The sequence below is a fragment of the Corapipo altera genome, unplaced genomic scaffold (assembly GCF_003945725.1).
Source record: "Corapipo altera isolate COAL_440 unplaced genomic scaffold, ASM394572v1 22b, whole genome shotgun sequence".
NCBI lineage: Eukaryota > Metazoa > Chordata > Aves > Passeriformes > Pipridae > Corapipo > Corapipo altera.
The window spans coordinates 15,151,659-15,161,626 of record NW_020884876.1 but is presented as its reverse complement, the minus strand read 5'-3'; positions in this window follow the sequence as shown (position 1 = coordinate 15,161,626).

Here is a 9,968-nt window from a genome sequence, read left to right as displayed (position 1 = left end):
CAAAAATTTTGACTGCACACAGAATTATCTATAAATTGGGTCAAAATGAAGCAAATATTTCTAAAAAATACCTTGGAAGTGTACTTGGCTGTAGTAATTTTTCTATAAACACATTGCCAGCTACATATTTTTGTAAAAGCTATGTAGGATCTGCTCAGTGGGATACAAAAGCAGGCAACCAACTCCGAATAAATTTGTCATCTGAGGTTCAGCGGCAAACTAAAAACTGGAGCCAATCTGAAGCCCCAACTATCTCAGTCAAGTTTCTTATGGCTGCAAAGTTTCAGTCCAGGAAGGCCTAAGCATTTTGGTCACAACAGATTACATGAATTATAAAGAGGCAAGAGAGGAAGGCTGGAATACGAAAATAATTGAGTGCTGTTTCTATTTTTACTTCACTGATTTCAGTGTACATAATTGTCTTGAGAGGCTGAGTAGAGAGTAAGGAAGGCCAAATTGATAGGTTGTCCCAAACTTCTTAAAAACAAATAAAATATATTTGTATTTAAACACCACAGACTAATTGTTGAACATGTAGGAGGGAACATTTAAAACATTCAGTTGGCGGAAATGACAGACCTACCTTCTTTTGAGATACCAAAATGCATATAGAAACACAAGACTGGGTTATACCAATAATTACAGATTCTTTAGCATTCTGAGAAAATGATAAAGTGTATGTTTACGTCAACTATTACTTTACCTGCTGTTCCTAGGACAATAGCAGTAAATGAAGGAGAGTAGACAATCCTGCATGTGAATTCATATCTTTGTATATTTTAAGCACCCAGAGAAGCAGAAAAATAATTTTACCTCCTTCATACCGATTTACCAGAAAAATGGCACCATTAAAATAGTCAAAAGGGTGACATCTACAGAGTCCAAATGGTAAAAGGCATAAAATGAGTTTCCAAAATATCATCTTTACGCTTTTACAGAACTGGAGTTAGTTGTAAAATATCAAAGTATTGACAGATGTAACGAAGTTTTATAAAAAGAGGGATTCAACTGAAAAAATATATGTGAGACTGTAAGATCAAATCAGCAAACATATCCCATTATTTGTTATTCAAGTCCTAATTATTTCCAGAAATTCTCCTTAGGTGCATTAAAATAATTTAAGTCATGGAAACAGAGCTTTATTCACACTTGACATACTTAGCTGAATAGAAAACTAAATTTTAGTTCTTTTCATTTCATCAGTGGAAGCATACAAGGATATTTGAGAGGTCAGCTTAGTGCTTTAGCCTGATACCCAATCAGCTGTAATAGAGGAATTGGGAGTTAGGGGTTGGCAGACTCCAAATTGCCCAGGTGCTTTATGCAGGCATTACTGGACTGTGGGTCCCTCAGAGAAGTGTTGCTGGGGTTGTGATCTGAGGCTGCAGGAAGCAGATATGTTATCTCCACTCTCTTTTGACAACATATGAGAATTCATTACTGACCAATTCCACTTACTTTGTCTTCTCCATGCCCCTGAGATAAGTGGATGCATCAAACTGAACCTCAGTCATTTACCACTAATTCTAAAGAAAGTTCACCTTTCAGACTTTACTTCTACCTCATCATTTTAGTGATACAATAATCTTGAAACTGACATAAATCTACTTACTAACTCCAATACTGTTTTTGTGTACTATGAACACATCGTTTGCATTGCATATGGGTATGCTTGTGAATATGAAAATGTCTCTCTAAATGTGTGTTTCAAGTCGTTAAATACTTGCAGAGTTTTCTTTTTGTTATGAAGTGTTTTTAGTTCCAAATCGTAGTGAGAAAAAAAATCAAATTCTAGACAACCATGAGAAAACAGATAAAGGAAAAAAAGAACCCAAGTGCAACTTGCTGTTACCAAGTCCTAACTTCATTCTAACTGTGGCTATAAACAGGAAACCACTACACAGCAAAATGTGCCCCCACAAATAAACAGTCTGGCCATGGAAAATTAAATATAACCTTCCTAGTCATGTCAGTAGGTAGGAAGCCACCTGATTTGGCAAAGTAAAGATGTTATCTGTTGATAGTGCAGCCTATACAACTGCATATCCAGATGAATTAGGCTGAAAAAAATTGTTTATTGGAAAGGGAGTCATGCTTCCTATATGCTTCTTATTCATAGAATCATTAAGTTTGGAAAAGACCTTCAAAATCATCAAATGGAGCCTTTGACAAAATACCACCATGGCCACTAAACCATATCACAAAGTGCCATATCTACTTGTTTTTTTGAACACTATGGAGATGTTGACTCCACCACTTCCCTGGGCAGCCTGTTCCAATGCTTAACCCCTCTTTCCATGAAGAAATTTTTCCTAATAATCTAGTTGAACCTCCCCTGGTGCAACTTGAGGCCATTTTCTTTTAGCCTCTTGCTAGTTGCCTGGGAGGCAAGGTCAACTCCCCATCTCACCACAACCTTTTTTCCTACAACCTAAGCTAGAAGTGTCTTACACTGTAAAATGGGGTCACAATTTTATATTTGTTAACTTTTATATTGAAAGGATTGAACAATTAGCAGTGACTTGGAATGGAAATTGTGTCATTCATCTTTATATCTTCTAATGTCTCACAGATAAGATCCGTATTTTTCTGATGTGGTCTCAGTTCTCTATATATCAAAAAAAAAAAAAAAAAAATCAAAAAATCCCAACACATAGGGTCTTGAAGGAAATTCAGAAAGCTGTCTTTACGCAACTGCAATGTTTTTGTTTTAGTTTCTCTGCTTAATGTAGTCCAAGGGATCATATGTACTACTATAAAGCTTATCAACTTTTTCCCAAGAAGCAATTTAGAATCACTTATCTAATATAAGTTTTCTAAAGAGAAATGTGTAACAATGTGTCTACAGAGAAAAGGGACAAACCCAAGCCCTACCCAAACTCTGTTGCACATGCAATTCACCTCTAATCAAGGGAGGGGCAGAGGACAAACTACAGTCCTGCTGTTTAATGGAAAGCACATGACTAATGTAGTGTGACAAGGGTGATATATACACTCTAAAAATGCTGGACCAAAGAAATGGACACTGGAAAGAGGATACTTCAAGAATCCTAAATATCACAATTGGAAAATTGCTGGTTTTCAGTTTTTGGTATATCCTGTATCCCACAATTTATACTTAGCTTATTAAAAATCACCAAGCTTCTCTTAGAAAGGCTGACTGAATCATTAGGAACCTCTACTGAAATATAGCCATCCAGATGCTTAGGCATAGAGGCAGAGAGGGTTTCTAATTGCTGGTAAAAAGGGAAAGAGAAGCAAGATTAAAGCAAGAATTTTTAAAAACATTTTTAACTACTTTCTTTTTCCTTTTTAAGTTTAGATTCTGAATGAAAAGAAAATATCGCATTTTGATGAACATTTTGATGAACATTTTGAATTCTTTCTTTCCTGATAGTTCACTTACTATAAAGTGTTTTTTTTTGATTAAATAAAATACTTATATATATCCCTATTGCTAGTGCCCGAAAAAAAACCCCAAAAATAAAACAAAACAAAAACAAACAAACAAAAACCCCACAAACAAAACAAAAAAACCCACAAAAACAAGACAAAAAAACCCCAACCAACAAAACAAAAACAAAAAACAAAAAAAAAACAAAACAAAACAAACAAAAATAAACAAACAAACAAAACCCAAAACAAAAAACAAAACAAAACAAAAAACACCAAACCAAACCAAACCAAAACAAACCAAAAACCAAACTGAAAACTCCAAAAACAAACATTTGGGAAAATTCTGACCAATTAAGCCTAGTTAAGTTTGAAAGGTAGTTTCCCTGAAAGAGATCTCTTCTGCCTGCTATTTAGTTCATATTATTTTAAAGGAAAGGATATTTGGTATACATATTTTTGCAATTACCACTCCATACAGATTCAGTATAACTCCAAAACACACTACTGGAAACAGCACACAAAGTAACAGTCAAATCGGTCACTTACATTAGAACACATACTATTACAATATTGCAATTTTATTTGTTACAGAGGTCAAAGACTTCTCTTCCCCCTTCACAGATATTTTGTTGCAGAGCTTGGCAGGCTGATTCTTCCTGGGGTAAAACCAGCTGAACATCTCAGGCTACAATGACAGTCTCCATTTGGCAGCTGGTTTACCTCGAGGTGCTCTGGCACAACAGGCACAGGGATGGGCTGCACTCTTCCGGCTGAGATGGACTGAGCTGATCCACCCTCTGCATATGCAAGTACCTCTTGCATGTGCTGGTGCTGAAAGGCTCCCTGGTGACTGCTGGGAGAAAGTTTCCTTCCCATCTGAAGGGCCGAGCTTGAAATGGGATGACAGGATACTCATAAGACTTTGGAGTTGGTGTGCTGATTCTGCTCTTGCCTTGCATAAAAGGAAGAATCTCACTACTGTGATTTATTTGAAGGTCTTGGATGTATTTTCTGAATATTGGGGGTGGTTTAGGGTTGTTCTGCCTGCAAGTTCATCCAAATTTTATGTAATATGTGATTGCCATTGGGATACAGAAATTTCCATTTTGACAAATCTTTTTTTTTTTTTTCAATGGCTTAAATCCCAACAATTTCAAGCCTATATTGGTTAAAGGGAAGCCCTGCTCCCACTTTAGAAGTTTTGCTACACATTCACATTTCACAGTGAACATGTCTTTCCTTTGTAATAGAATACCTATCAATTATTTATAATTATATTCTTGCACATAAAATATCCTCAAGAATTATGCAAAAATTATAAAGGTGTGCTTAGCATTACAGGTACAGCTGAAGAAAAGCAGAAGAAAAGTAATCAAGTTTTACATTGAACTCATCTGCATTCTGACCTATGAGGATTTCAAGCTTTATTAACAAAAAATAATAAAAATAATCACTCATATTTAGAATTGTACCTGTAAATCAACAGTATTAGATTCAATGTTCAAATCAAAATTTCACTCGACTGCTGTTATGAAGTCATAAATATCACAGAAATAAATACAAAATACGGCAGGATCTTTCACCTTTTAATCTGTGCTAGTTGCTTAGGTAGGTAAAAACATGGAACAACATATGGACAGCAAAGTTAAAGGCATATAGGTATATTAATATTAAAGACATTGGACATAACATCCAGAGAACAAAACAAACAAAATAAAACCAACAAACCAAAAAAACCCAACAAACCAACACAACAAAAAAACGCTAAACAAGGGTAGCTAGAAAAATTATCTGTCACTGGCAATTTCTACAAAGAGAAATTGTCCCTGAACTGAACAGAGTTTAGCTGCAAACATAAGTAAGAAAAGGGCAGACTCAGAGAAACGTCAACATTTTTATAACAGCATTATAGCAATACATTTTTATTATTATTATTATTTATCAAGAGCTATTTTATGTGCCTTGCTGACTCACTAACATTGTTGGCTCACTTCTTTACAGAGATAACAAAGAAGGATGTATGCTCTCAGTTGAGCTTTCGTCAATCATTAACCATAGGAACAGCAAAGCCTAGGGATAAAGCTTAAGTTAATCTTTATAATTTCATATTTTTTACATAACTGTTACTAAAGATAGATCCTGTGAAGGAAGCAAATGTCTTACCTTAGATGGAACTAGCTATTTTTCAGTATACCATAATAAAGTTATACCTTTCTGCACTTTTCACAGTTTACATGCATGGTTTAAATTATACTTTGATAAGACTAAAACACAAGCTAAGGAAATAGAACGAGCAGATTCAGCAAACAAGAGTCTAGAACATGCCCACTATGAACTTGGGATATATTGAGATAACTAGGAAACTACAGATACATAAGTCCAAAGGCTGTATTGTCTCTGATGTACACACACTATACATGTTGTCATTTATTCCTTTGGCAACTTTTTTTCTACTGGTACTTCTCTTCTGTTTCTTCCACAGCCCTTCTCTTACCTTTTTTACTGTATTTGACATAATTTTTTTTCAGTTTCAGTTTACTCTTGAGCTAATGAGTAGGAGCATGCATATGCTGCATAAATTATCGAGGAGATTTAAATAAATTAACTCCTTTATTCCCACAGCACATACCTCATCAAGTCATAAATCACTGAAGAAGTAGCTCGTCCGAGTCTCAGCAGCTTTAAGTTAGCAAATTATGCCAATTTACAAGAGATAATATCATAGCATAGAAGTTAGCTTTTCAATATTTAGACAATTGCAAGACCTCCCAAGAACCGAATGACAGTTAAAAGCAGCAAAGAATAGAAAAACCGTAACAACTAACAAATCATTTAATGCCTTTAGCAGTGGTGCTTCAAAAACCGTATTAGTGGAGTCTTCCTTGTATCTATTCACTCCAGTGTGTGAACACTTCTTTTAACATGTTGTTTGACTCATTAGTCTTTTTTTAGTTATAAAAATAGAAGGACTTGTTTATATAAAAGAAATACATTAGATATATGAATATTATTATCTCATTAATATATTTGTTACTTTAAAACAAAGAAGACCACATTCGCATGATAAATCTTTCTCAAGAAATGGCAGTGTGGCATAATTTTATTATGTGATGGATGAAGAAATGAAAACAAGTAGAAATTTGATTGAGACCAATGATATGTCCCTCTGCATTAAGAAAAAAAAAATTAATATCATACAAAGCTCATATTTGCCTAGCTTGGCTTGTGTAAAGTAGATACCTCATGTTGTCAGCAATAGGAACAATAAATGGATTGAAGTTGTAGACACAAAGTCACAAAGTCACTTTCATAAGTCACTTTTTGACTTATGCTTTGTTTGGTCTGGTCAACCATTTTTATGAGATCAAATTATTTCTGTCAGTTGCAAAGCCGGATTTTAATTAAAGCAGAAAGTTCAGATAATGTTTTTCCTCTTTTTTTTCTGATACTTTTTGGGTCCAAGTGTACTATGTATAGGGCCATGTCCACAGTTCAGTTTCAGAAGTATCACCAGCAACTGTGACATCAGCATCAGCATATAAGGAGGTACCTTGCAAAAACAGTGAAAACATATACTAAATAAAAGCAATATCATAAAGGATATTTCCACTTCACTGGCAACATTCTTTCAAGTGACAGGAACTGGCATGTAGGTATGTAGAATATCTTTGCTTTATATTTTCTACCTGTCCCATATTAATTTTTTTCTTATAATTTTACTTTACCATTTCTATAGAAAAAAAATTTATTTTTTTTTTGTTGACAATAAGCAACCTAGACTAGGAAAAAAGTGTATAGATTAAATAAATAAATAAGTACAATTAAAACTTTTGAATTTTGGATTTAATTCTGTCCAGCTCTGCTAGGTTCTTGTTCTAATCTCCATTCTGCTTTTTCTAACCTCTTAAGTTAAAAGCTCTGCTTGGAGAAAGATCTACTTGAAGAAATGCTGAATTTTTAATTTCTTTTTGGTCTCACGTTTTTCTTTTATCTTTTCTAGGGTCGTAATACATACATTTCAATCTAACAATTAGTTTCTTATTTTCTCAGTCATCCCACACAAGTCAACATATTTGTGGAGGAACTTTCTACAGAGTTAGTGAAATCCAAGCCACACCAGTGTAATGGATCAGCTTTCTATAGATCCCAGTGGGGCCAGAATTTCAGCTAGAAAACAAAAGTCCACAGAAACTGGTCATTGAACTATTTTCATACACATTTAATTGAAAGACAAAGAAAAATTACAAAACCATTGAACATCATCTCTGGTGCTGACTCTAGTAAACCACCTAGTAAACTGATAAATCATGAGACATACCATTTTTTGTGGCTAAACCCAAATATTCTGTAAGTCCCATCTGGGTTTACAGTGTTTCTATGGGTATATTTACAGCAAAACTTTTAACAGCACTTCAAAAATATTCTTGACCTTCCCTATATTTTTCTAAGTTATTCTGATTCCCAAGCTATCAGAATTCATCATAAAGATCTGAGGTTTCATCAGTTTCCAGTAAAATGTCATCAGTTGTATCTCTGGGAGATTTTACAGTATTTTAATTGTATCCCTGCAAATAGATAGTAATGGTGAAGGCTAATCTGATTTCTCTACAAGAGTATCAACCTTTGTTTTTATTTGGGACCACCACATCTCTTTCCACAACTGCACATTCTGCTTTTTCTTGTTTCTAGCCACCTCACAACAATCTGCTTTCATTGATGGAGAATAGTATTAAAAACTTAGTGAACAACCTATGTTTTGAAAGGTTATGTGTATTCAAAAGGCGTGTTTTGTTTCCAGTTATTTTTGACATACTGGTATTTTTTAAAAGGCATTTTCCCAAAACAAAGGTCTGCCGCACCTGAAAAAATACAACAGACTTGCCAACCTCCAAGGCAGTGTGAAGCTTTCACATAACCTTTATACTAAATAGCCCCTGTAACACTGGCAGAAGAAAATGCATCCTATGGGGGTAAGAAGAGAGTTCCTACAGTTTTCCAGGTAAACTGGTGGTGTATTAGAAGCCCATGGGAAAGAGAGTTTACTTATTAACACCTTCCCAGTCATTTTTGAACTGGAAGGTGTAACTCTATTCTGCACCTCCAGTGCTGCTATGAAGATACCCTGCCATATGATGATGCTGAATAAAGAGTTTGCTTTTGTGTCCATTCTTAATAGTTCTGTTTAACTGTCAGATTTTCCTGAGACTATTGACAGCATTCCTGTTTTCCATGGTAAAACAAGGTAACAAGCATGGGTAGGAAACCCTTATGGACTTGTTTCCTGGCTCTCATTAGATTGGCTTAGGCACTTAAAGATTTGTATCAAACAAATTCACCTCTTACCACAAAAATAAAGGGTTAGTAAGCAATTTTTTTTATGTTAGCCTTGCATAAAGTTACCTGGATCAAATGAAACATAAACATATGGAATTGAATGGCTCATGAATTTTAGCCTTCAATTCAAGTTTGTTTTGTAGTTTCAAGTACTCAAAAAGGATTATGTGACTTTCTCATCCACAGTACAGACAAATCGGAGGGGGTAAACCCCTATGTTCTTTAGTGTCATTGTAGATACCTAGACAGAATTTGTGTCTGCTTTTAAAGCCTTCCCAAAGTAATAATAAGATCTCTACATGGGGCACAAATCTTCTATTTTTAAAAAATATTGCATACTTTCTCTGTTTGTTACAAGGGCAGAACACAGACAGAGGACTCTGATTTGCATTGAATATGTCTCCATCAAACCAGGAAGAAGGATGTGGTGTTTTCTCAGTGTACAATGGACAATGTACAAATAGATAAACATGGCAATCTAATAATTACAAAGGTCTGTGATTTCTAATATCAAATACTTTTACAATTTTATTCTGATTGCTACATATTTTTCCTCATAAAAGTATTGTCTTAATTTAGACAAGTCTTTATATATAAGCATATATTCAGAATTAACAATTTAAAAATATTTTTTACTCTTTATGGTTTATCTTTCTGTTTAATGATAGTGATACTTCAGCAGCACTAGATGGCTCTTCTTGTATCCGCTCTTAAAAGGATGGTAGCCAGAAACTGGTCAATATTGTCAACAAGAAAAAAAAATTTGATAAGCTAGATGGTGAAGTAGCTTATATTCCAACACTTTCAATAGGACTTAGCAGCTTTCAAAAGCATTATCAACCATCAGTTCTTTTACTGCTGGCTGTTCAGGTTAATTTTTTCTTGTTATGCCTAATGTTTAAGGTTTTTTTGATTGATACTTAATAGAGTATAGATAAAATAATCATTTACATAAATGAAAATATTACACACATACACCCAGTAATAAAAAATAACAAAAATTCTCATCAACTGTAAGCTGTTTTCAGGAAACAGGTCCCTTCTTTAACTGCACACAACTTCATTTGTATCAGTTAAGCAGAATGTGAATGATGCAGTGGCTTTATTGACATAAGGGATAGTGGAAGAATTTAACTCTGTCTATAGGAAAAGCTGTAAGTTTTGAATTCACTTTTACCTTCAGGCAGATACATAAATATTGTCTGTTGCAAAGAGCAAGCATGTATAAATACAGACAA